Source organism: Ambystoma mexicanum, chromosome 14 (assembly GCF_040938575.1).
Source record: "Ambystoma mexicanum isolate Mex_15411 chromosome 14, UKY_AmexF1_1, whole genome shotgun sequence".
Taxonomy (NCBI): domain Eukaryota; kingdom Metazoa; phylum Chordata; class Amphibia; order Caudata; family Ambystomatidae; genus Ambystoma; species Ambystoma mexicanum.
In genome coordinates, this window is record NC_090940.1 from 208,641,921 (window position 1) to 208,653,950 (window position 12,030).

A 12,030-nucleotide genomic window follows, 5' to 3' on the forward strand; every position below is an offset into this window, starting at 1 on the left:
GTTTGCATTTTTAGTTTACATTTTTGATACCACCCTGTCATTGCTGTATGGACTAGTTCTGTGCTAGGTCACATCCTTCCCAAAGCTTACAGACTGCCCTCAGTCATCCCATGTTACCTTAAAGAGGTGCGGGAGGTATACCTACTGGGCTGGGCCTGTTTGACCTTTATAACTTGGATCACTGCTGCTTTAGTTGCAGTGTGGGGATGAGTTGGAGTTTGATCAATTACTCATCCCTGTACTCCTGCAGAGCAGTAGTCATTTCGACACAATAAGTGCAATTGTTGGAAATAGAATAGGAGTTTTTTTCAGCAAGATAATGCACTCCACCTCAGGAGAAATCAATAGTCCCTTAAAGTCAACTTTCCTACAAAGAAAGCTTTTTTTCCCCTTGATAAACCCAGGGAAATAAATAAGGTGTTTTTTCATAATGTTCACTATCCCCCTCATTACGGGTCTGACTCGCCTTACCGTTTCCGCCCCCTGATATGTTATGTTAAAGGATATTTATACCACGCACTATCACCACCGGAGTGGTCCCCTGCCACTGTGGCGGATCTGAAAAAGGAAAAGGGTGGGGTGGGTTATTAGGACTGAGCGGGATAAGAGCAAGAGAACTGTGATATGATGTTGGCAGCGAGTTCAGTTAACACTGTTCACTAAGCGTAAGTGTGCTTCTCAGGTTGTTGCCATCATGTGCTGTTGTTGAGGTGTAGTGAAGGGTGTGTGGTTTGTTGTGCTTGGAGGAATGGTTGTGTTTGGTTTGAGTATTAGAGGTGTATGCAGAGGGGTGAGATATTTTGTAGGGTTGGTTAATGGAATCACTATCTAGATGTAACGCATGCTAAACCTCCCAATTCTATCAAGATGTGACTCATTCTAATCTTCACAGTTCTATCTATATGTGATGCATGCTAATCTCCCAAATTCTATCTAGATGTGATGAATGCTAATCTCCAAAATTCTATCTAGATGCAAGTCATGCTAATCTCCACAATTCTATCTATATGTGACGCATGCTTATCTCTACAATTCTATATATATGGGACTCATGCTAATCTCCACAATTCTATCTAGCTGTGACGCATGATAATCTTCACAATTCTATCTAGATGTGATGCAAGATTATCTTCACAGTTCTATCCAGGTGTGACGCATGCTAATTCCCAAAATTCGATCTAGATGTGAGTCATGCTAATCTCCACAATTCTATTTAGATGTGACACAAGGTTACAGTCACAATTCTATCTAGATGTGAGAACAGAATATTAAACTCTCGGAATCCGAGCAAGGAACTGCATAGAATAATTTCCGAATTCAACTCGCAAGCTGCTCTAACCCCCCCACCCATCTCCCAATCCCTATGTGACACCTTATCAGAACACTTCCACAATGTCGCTATCGACAGACACTCCGCCATCATCTCTAAATTGGAACACATGCCCCTACCCACCCACAGCCCAACCCTCACCAAACCCGCCCTTCGATAGAAACGTTCACCTATTTCACTCCAATCAAACACCAGGAGTTCCTCTCGCTCCTAGCACAAAGCCACCCATCAGGCTCCCCTGAGGACGCCTGACGCCCACCCGCCTTAAAAAACATCCTAGCCTCAACCCGTGCAGGAAGTATTGCCCGCTCAATCCTCAAACACTCCCTAATATTGGGAATATTCCTGGAAGCCCTAAAAACCTCCTACCTCAAACCCCCGCCCCTCCCACCCAAACTACCGGCCTATATCCAACACCTGCTTCATGGCTAAACTTATGGACCGCACAGCATACAAGAAGCTTGGCCTTACTGAAGCCAACAACCTCCTGGGCCCTGTGCAATCTCACTTCAGACAGCTCTGAGGAACAGAATCCTCCCTAGTGTACATCTAGGATAACCTAAAAAGAACAGCTGATGCAGAAGGCTGCGCTGTACTCATCATTCTTGACCTCGCTGCCATCTTTGATACCATCGATCACACCATCCTACAAGACAAGCTACACTCATTAGGAATCAAAGACATAGCCCCCTCTTGGATCTCCTCTTGCATCTATAATTGTTCACAAATCATGCTCCTCCACCCATTCACCTCCTCCTCATGACCAGTAACAAAAGTGGTCCCACAAGGAGCATATCTATCCCCCCTGCTCTTCGACATCTATCTAAACCTTCTGTCTGCACTCATCCGCTACCTCAATCTCACCTGTTGCAAATACGCAGACAATGCGCATAACATCCTTCAAATCCCAACATCGCCAGGCCCCAACCATCCAGATCTGTCATCATACTTCTCAGATATTGACTACTGGATGCCGTCCAACCATCACATCCCCAATCCTGGGAAAACTGAAATCCTTGTCTGCGGGAAAACATTGCTCCTCCCACAACCAATTCCCTGGCCGCAATCCCTAGGCCCCCCACCATAAACCTCCACATCAGCTGAAAAACCTTGGATGCACCCTGGAAACAGATTTATCCCTCTCCCAACAAGTCAACTCTGTATCCAGAACCGGTTTCTTCCACTTACGCATCATACGCCGTATCTTGCCTTACCTCACCTATCCTCACCATTTCTCTGCCATCATCTCCATCAACCTCTCCTGCTTAGATTACGCAAACTGCCTTTATCTAGGCGCAGCAGTGTTTCAGCTAAGGAAACTGCAAAGAATACAAAACGCTGCAGCCCGCCTGCTCATTAACCTACCTCCCAGAGAACAGCCCTACACAAAGTCCTCCATTGACTCCCTATTGGCCGACACATTACCTTTAAAGCAGCAGTATTCAAACTGTGGGGGGCGACCCCCTGGGAGGCAGCGGTCTCATGTCCAGGGGATCGCGCACACACAGTCCAAATAAAAATAAATAAATACCGGGATATAACGGGCAGTGGAGGAACAGTAAATTCGGGCAGTGGAGGAACAGTAAATTCCCAATCCTGTGCATAGGACTCCATGGGGATGGGAACACTGAAGCACCGGCACCGTTAATAACGGTGCCGGTGCTTCAGTGCAAACTCTGCCAGTAGGGGCCAGAACTACCGGCAGGTCAGGCATGCCAGTAGTTTACTGCCCCATCTGGCAGACTTGTAGTTTGCAGATCAGGAAAAGGTGCTGGTAACCGCTGTTACTGGCACTTTATTCCGGACCAGCAAATTAGTAATAAGGAATTATGTCTAAAATCCAGAGCTTCCTCTAGAGCTGAATTTGAAGAATTAAAAAAGAAAGGCAATTAAATCGGGCTGACTTGAGAGCTGGTCCCTAGTGACAACTAGATATTTCTTTAAACAATTGCACATTTCCACTGCAAATGGAGGGCATACACAAATATATTTTACACTTTTCAGGCAAAAACATCAGATATACTTATCTAAAATGTTGGCTCAATACTTTAGAAACTTTATAGATTACGGGCCCAGATGGTGAATTCTGAGGCCCAATAGATTTTGCACATTAGTAAAATGGAAAAAGAGATGGAAAATTTGAAACATCTATAAGTATATTGCCTGGTCTTATTAAAGGCTAGGGTTGAGATCTTCAGAAAGTTTGTATGTTACTCAAATGCTGTGATCTTACATCTATTCTGGACGAGGATTATGAATGGTCAACAAGTGACTCTATCATTAGCAGTTGCAAGATTTAGGAAATGTATTAAAATATGCAAAACGATATAGAATGACTTACTTGTTCAGAAAGACACTATAGTGTCTGTGGATATTTTGCAATGACTGTTTAACATTTTAATGGATTGTGTAATTAAATGTAAATTAGTATATTTTAGGACAGTATTAATATATATGGATCTTTTTATATCTTATGTCTATTTTAAATATTTTACTTTTTCAAGGTTAATTGTAAAACCAAATGACACTTATCACATTTAAAAAATCATGGTATTATTATCATTATCATTATACAGCATTATCTAGGATATCGAGAGCATTCATTCAACGTGATTGGACATACAACAAAGTGCTTTGGAGAATGGAGTCACTTAGCAATAAAATCTTTAACAATTAAATAAGTCATACAAAGCAGCAATGCCCCAGCGCATATGAATTTTCTTATAGAAAAATAATCTATATGCAGTGCAAATTGATGTGAGCTGAAAGATCATAGTGTGTATTCACGCCATTTTCATTGACAAAATATACTACGTTTTCAAAAGGTGGGGTGATCAGGCGTTTTTCTTAATGTGAGGAAGTATGCATGGCATGTAACAGATTGCGTTCTTCAACTGTTATGCAGGGAGTCTAGCTTGTAGCCGAGGAGCTCGAGTAATAGCCTGAGAAAATCATGCAAGCCATTGGGCTAAAGTGGCACCCAAGAGAACCAGCTGCAAGTCAAGGATCTGTACTGGAAATGATGGAGCCCCACTATGTGTAAGGGAGGAGAACGTTGCAGGAAGTGAGAGAAGATCAGAGGATTGAGAGATCAAAGACGAATGTTGTGCAGGGGGATGCAGGAGGAGAGGAATGCAGGGAGACAGAGGACTCTAGCAGCAGGGAGAGGGGAGGTGCGCAGGAAGCAGCCATATTCAGGCACACTCTATTACTAACACTGTGATGTAGTCTTTTACTGAAATACATGTCAATGTCGCTTGTACTGTAGTGTTTCTTGTCAGATTCCTTCCACTTTTCAACACTGTAATAATAGGTGTTGTTCGCCATTTTAATTGTACTCGGTTTCTTGACCTCGCATGGATAAAGGGCTAAGTCGACCCTGCTGAGAATAATACCTGAACACAGATGTCAGCGGAGTGTGCTTGACCTTCTGAGGTATGATACTGCAGAGCAAGTTGCAGGGTAGAGACAAGATGGCTAAAGCAATTGAGAGAGGCTGGGAAGACAATGATAAAGGCATGTGTGTGACTTTTGCATGCTGCAAGACTGGCTGGGCTTCGGTATGTGCATCTTCGAAGCGAAGAGAGGAGGAGCCCAGGCACCACATATAGCTTGGACCATGAACAGTCAGAAGTCTGCAATCAAGCGGGAGAAGCAGCCCTCAAAATGCATCCTCAAGGTACTAGATGAAGCCCTTTGCTGCATGATGTGCAAGTGCTGATGTCTGTTGAATTCATACCTTGTAGTGAAATAATGTCTGTCGACTGAAATAAAACAGGAGTCAAATAAAGCACAGAGGCGTGAGCTCAAGATGAAAACCCTTTAATCTCTTTTCTCGAACTGGCGCGAAGGCGGGGGCCCCGACTACAATAACACGTGGGCTGAATCCCCACTATGAACAACTGAAAGGGGACAGGGTCCCTTACATAAATTAACAACAGAGAGGGGATGTTACATCTCCCCCCGACATAACAGAAAGCTTGTACTTTTAGTTAATTTCCTCAATCCAACGTGAGGGCTTGCGAACCACCCTTCGAGAAGGACTTTGCGGCCGAGGCACGTCCTCGGTTTGACAGTCACTGTCACTCATCAGCGTCCATGTCCTCTTCTCTGTAATCGGAGATCAGAAGAGTATTCACCGTTTGTGTTGTTGCTGCTCTTCTGAGGACCCTCGTCATCGAACGACCAAAAGAACAATGAGTTTCTGGTGATGGTGCCACTTGGGCTGGCATGGTGACCCTTGTAAGTGAGTTACATTCATTGGTTCTGCCTTGAATGCTGACACTTCTTTGGAGTCTTGGCTTTGCCGAACTAGCACATGATCACCTTTGTGGAAGGTGTTGGGCTTTGCTTTTCTTCTGTGGTCCGCACACTCCTTCATCTTGTCCTTGCTTTCCTTGTCTTTGGCCCGTGCTTCTTCAGCACATTAAGCAGGCGGGGATAGGGTGGAGCTTTGTGGTCTTTATCACTCGTCCAAACATGAGTGTGGACGGGCATGTGCCGGTGGAACTGTGTGGCATGTTTCTGTAGCCCTTCAGCAGGGTGCACACTCCCTGCATGAAGGATCCCTTTGTGATCGAGCATACTTGTAGAGTGCATTTCAGATTACTCATAAATCTTTCCACCATCCCATTGGCTTGCGGCCACAAATGTGTCACTTTCCAGTGTTGAAATCCGAGGTGTACTGCAAACATGGCAAAGTCATATCCGCTGAAGGGAGGGCCATTGTCTGATTGTACGACTGATGGAATCCCATAGTCAGTAAAAGTTTGTCCAGTACGGGGATCACGGGCTGGGCCCTGGTGGAGTGGATGAAATGCACATCCGGGAATCTGTGCATTTCATCAATGATTACAAGTACATATTTGCCGTTTGTTAGTGGGCCAAATATGTCTATGGCAACTTCGTCCCACACTTGGGGTGGCATTGGAGACATCTTGAGAGGCTCCGGAAAGGTGCGTGGAGCTACTGCCATGCATGCTATGCATTTGCTTAGTACTTGTTCCACCTTTTTGTCCATCTGGGGGAACCACACTTTGGTCCTCAGCTGCCTTTTTGTGGTGACAATCCCTCGATGTCCGGAGTGTGCCAGTGCAAGTGTTTGTTCCTGTAGGCTTGCTGGGATGACAATTCTATTTTCTTTCAATAGGAGCCCTTCCGGGTACACCCGAATTGTGTGCCATATGAGCTTGAAAGTGTGGACTGTCTCTCTTCAGCTTCGATCAGTGGCTGTTCGTGTTTGTTTCTGGTGTGCCATTGGCCCGATTTCAGGCATTCCTGTATTTTCTGAAGGAGTTTGTCTTTCTTCAGGCCTTCCAGTAGTTGTGCCTTTGTGACAGACTTAGTCAGTGCATTGCTTACCAGATAGCTGATGTATTGATTCGCTTTGATGGACTGTTTTTCGTCCTGGGCTGGTAGGGGATATCGGGAGAGGAAATCTGCCGGGTTGTAGTCCTTCCCTGGGCAGTGTATGATTTTGAACTAGTACTCTTGTAATCGTAGTCACCACCTAGCAATGCGTGGAGGCATCTTTGTCGTTGGTTTGCCATATATAGTGGTAAGGCTTGATGGTATGTGATGACTGTGAACGAGCGTCCAGATAGGAACAGATGGTAGTGTTCACATGCCCATACTACTGCCAGGCTCTCTTTTTCCGGTTGTGAATACGTGCGTTCTGTTGTGGAGAGGCTGCGACTTGCATACGTTACTATGCGTCTTGCTGAGTTGGAAAGGGCTCCCGGTTTTGATTTTGCCAGGATGGCACCTAGGCCTACCGGGCTGGCATCCACTGTCACTTCTATGTCGAGTTTGGGATCGTAGTATGCCACGCATAAGGCAAATGCAATCCATTTCTTGATTTCTTGAAAAGCCTCCTCACACTCTTGGGACCATCAGAATTCATGTCCTGTTCCCATGAGTAGCCGAAGGGGTGTGCTGACTGAGGCAAAATCCTAGATGCATCTCATGCAGTAGCTCACCATTCCTAAGAAGGATCTTACCGCGGCCACTGATGTCGGCGTGGGGGCTTCCACTAGTGCTTGCACCTTGTCAGGATCTGGTTGTAGTCCATTGTTTGAGAAGATATGCCCAAAAAACTTTAGAGTTGCTTTAATGATTTCACATTTGTCTGCATTTAACGTTAAATTTCCCTCCTCTAGTGCCATGCACACTCTTTAAGTGTGTCATCAATGCGCCTCTTGTGTGGCCCCGAATACTAAAATGTCATCACTGTATATTAAACAGTGGGGGATATGCTTGATAACCTGATGGATTTCATTAAAAAAGATTTCTGCTGCTGACAACACCCCAAAGCTGAGGTGCTTGTATCTGAAAAAAGCCCTAGATGTGTTGAGAATGTTGTTATATATATATGAATGCTGGATGTAGATCTAATTGATGGGTTTCCTGTATTTAAATGGAGTTTTGAAAACACTTTGGCCCCGTGCAGCAAGTGCATCATGTCCATCATCCGTGGTGCTAGATGACGTTCTCTTTCTATTGCCACATTTGGGGCTCGCATATCTACACAGATACATATGCTGTTCTCCTTCTTGGGCACCGGTACTATGGGGGACACCCACGGTTTAGGCCCTTCTGTTGGTTCAATAATGTCTTGTTGTAATAGGGACTGAATCTCATCTTCCACATGCCTCTGGATGTTGAGTGGTATGCCTCTGTAATGTTGGGTGTCGGTTGTACCTGGGTGTTTATGTGTAATTTTATTTGCTTGTCTTTAAGTTTCCCTAGCCCTTTGAACAGCATCGGGAACATTTTCTTCATCATTTCCTTCGGGACTGCTGTGTAGGCAGACATGATATGGTTCATGACTTGTATGAGTCCCATTTGAATGGCTGATCTGAAACTGAGGATACTTCCTCCTGGACCTTCACCTTTTATGACAGATTTTAACTTTTAGGCTTTTTTGTCTTTGTATTGGCACATGGCTATGAACATTCCTGTGCAGTTGAGGGGTTTGTTTGTGCCATATGGATATATGTCAGTGTCGGCTTGACGCAGTTCTTTCTTCTTGGCAAGATAGTTTATGTTTCTTTATTGATGAGGTTTACTGTCGCCCCTGTGTCTATGAGAAATTCATGGTTTTGATTGTTGATCTGCAGAAGTATTGTGGAGCTATATTCAGTGGCCGTGCTGTTTCCTATCGCGTGTACGTATCCTCTCTTTCGATCCCCGCTTGATGAGGAGGAGTTGGACACGCGTCTTTGTTATGGGGATGCTTCTAGATATCTGATTTTCTGTCTTGGTGTGCGCCTCTGTGAGTCGCTTATGCGCCGGTGATGCTCTGGGTTTTCTTTTCGTTCCATGTCCCGCCATTTTGTCTGCGGTGACTTGCGTGTTCTGCTGTGTAAACTGTGTCTGCTAGTTGTGGGCGATCACCACATGGTCGGGCGAGGACTTTCCCGCCTTTGGCAATGACTGTCCCGCCTCCGGGGGTCTCTGCTGGATTCCACTGCTTGGAAGAATTTGATATCATATCCGCATATGTAGCATTTCATTTGTTCTGAGCTCCTCTCCGACGTGCGTATCGGGCAAAGAGTCACTGGTGCTGCTGACTGTGTGATTTTGATGTTGCAGAGTGACTCGGTTTGTAGAGAGAAAGCAGCATCCGCTCTTGCGAGTTGAAGGATTTCATCCAGGGTTCTGCTTTTTTGTAATAGTTTCTTTCTTCATTCAGGCAATTAATACCCAGCTATGGCCTGTTATTTGAGGGCTTCTTCTGTGGAATATCTATCAAAATCACAGTATTTTGCTCTTTTTCTTAGCCTCATTACAAAGTTGTCCATGTTTTCACCCTTGTCCTGCGTGGATGTGTGGAATACATGTCTTTCATAGTCTACGTTCTTCAGTGGTACAAAATAATTGTTGAGCGAGTCAATTATGCCTTGGAAAGTGTCTGTCATGTTTTCAGGCATTTAAAAGACAATGCCCCTCACTACTGGTCCTAGTGAGTGCAATAATACTCCCCTCAGACAGTGTTCTTCTCTGACGCCAGTTGCATCAATGTATATTTGTAATTCTTTGAGCCATCTGTACCATCTAGGTGCCAGACTGCTGGTGTCAGATATGTCAAATTGTGGCATGGCTTGCAGCTGTAGTGACTCATGACCGCTCTCCTCCCTCTGCGTGGGAGTGCGAGGAGTTGACGTGGAATGGGTGCTGCTACCCCCTTTACGGTCAGACATTGTGATGGGGGCCCCACCTCTGATTGCTCTCCTTCTGGGTGTGGGTAGCAGGCCTTCCTGACTGGGTCTGGCACTTGTAGTTAATAAATGAGTCTCGTGGTAGTGCAGTAACTGTTCTTGCTGCGTTAAATGTGGTCTGTAGTGGGCAGGCTGAAGGCTGTTGCATCTAAAATGATGTAATGCAGGATTGCTTTCTCACGGTGGCTGCCGGCAGAAATTGAATTCTTGCTTGTTGTGCCACGTGTCATACGCGGCAACCGCGTGTGATGAAACCTTTCCTCCGTGGCAGTCCAGGTATAAATATTGGTCGGTTAACTACAATAACACGTGGGCTGAATCCCTACTATCAACAACTGAAAGGGGACAGGGTCCCTTACATAAATTAACAATAGAGAGGGGACGTAACAATGTCTGCTTTTGTTTGACGTCTGACCGTCTGCAATTCAGATTTTCAACACATTCGTTACTGACAGTCATAATTCTATTAAAGACACGGAGGCGAAGGGTTATGCTTTCTCTACAACTTTACTGTTCAGCAGCAAAGAAAAGACAAAAATGAATAACCGTACAAAACTAATAAAAAACTACAATAACCATGAAGTTTTTGAGTTTTGTAGTCCATCTCCATTGGTCTTCCAACTGACCATGTGATTCAAGAAACCAATCAACAAACAAGTCCTCAAATAAAACCTCTCGTCCTCTTTCTATTCCCCCTCTTTCTTTGATCCTGCGAGGTTGTGTTCAGTACTTCTTTGAATATTCTCTCTGCACCCTAACTCAGATCCCGGATTGCTTGTTGTCCGTCGCCAATCCTATAAAAAATATAAATTTAGAAAGGTGACTATAGACCGAAGAAAACGGGTGGGACAATCGTATACATAAGTACAATAACTATATCTTCAATAAAAACCATCACAAATATTTTCTCATAAGCAGTAAATATAACACATAAAACATGATACAATATAAATTTCTACATTCATACGATTGATAGGGTGGGATAATCCTTCGCTTCCGTGTGATTAATAGAATTATGACTTTCAGTAACAAATGTGTTGTAAATCTGAATTCTATGTCAAGACCGGAGGCTCGGATTATGCTTGTTCAAAGCTTACTTACCACTACCGATGTTGCACTTTCCATGGGTTTAAAATAGAAGGTTTTAAAAGTCGATTAATTCGACCAATCTGCAGCTTTCATAATATCCTCTACTCTGGCTCCTATATTATACGCTTTAGTAGCCATCGCTCCTCTAGAGGAGTGGGCGCCATATCTCTCAACATCTATGCCCGCTTGTACCATCACCCATCTAAGCCATCTAGCTATAGTGGCTGGTGTAACTGCTTTATAAGGCCTACAAATCGCTATCAACAATTGTGACTCTCCCGGGGGCCTAACCTCCCTCGTCATCTCCTCATATGCCGCTCTGCATCTGACTGGACACAATTTTGGTTGAGTTGGGAAAGACTTATAGGAAATAGATCTCAAACCTGTTTTGGTCCTCTTTGTTATAAGGAAAGTCACTCTGTTCTGACCTATACTCTTCCTGTCAACTTCCAGAGCCCTAACATCAGAGGATCTCTTGAATGCTAAAAGACATAAAAGCATGGATAATTTGCCTGAAATTGCTTTCCGTGACAACTCTTGATTATCCGGCCAAGATAAAAATAGTTTCAAGACTTTATCTACATCCCACAACTGATTATACTTAACACTAGGGGGTCTTAACATCCTTACTCCCCTTAACAATCTACAGATCAAAGGATGTTCACTAATCGCTAAGCCCTCTACTCTAGGGTGCCCCGCAGATATCGCAGATCTAGCTGTGTTGATAGTCCTGTAAGCCTTCCCCTGTGCTGCCATCTGAGCTAAAAAATTGGCCACATGAACTACATCCGCTCTATCGGGATGAATATTCCTTTCCAAACACCAGCTATTCATCTATCCCATGCTGATCTATAAGCCTTGTGAGTCCCTGGGGCCCAGGATTCGTTAATGATGTTCTCAGCTTCATTCGATAGTCCTGGCCTAGCCCAAGATCTCCTGAAATCGCCCACGCTATTAGTCTGAGTCCTCCTGACCTCACTAGCGGATGACTGCGATCTCTGGGATCTCGAATGATAAATTCTGTGTTGGGTAGAACTACTGGGTTGTGATATGTCAGTTCCAGTAGACTGGGAAATCACGCCTGCCCCTTCCCGTCCGGCGTAATCAAAATTGAGGCTGCTTTTTGACGCCTCACCTGCGCTAGCGTCCGTTCTCTATCATGGAGAAAGGAGGAAATGCGTAATTCGTGTGGTGTTCCCAAGATTGTAGGAAGGCATCGGTCGCCTCCGCTTCCGGATCCGGTCTCCAGCTGAAGAACCGAGGAAGCTGTCTGTTTAGCCTCGATGCGAATAGATCGATCTGGCAAGGACCCCATTGTGTCATAATTTCCCGGAACACCACCTCGTCCAGCTTCCAATCGCTGGCATTTCTGAGGTATCTCGAGTTCCAATC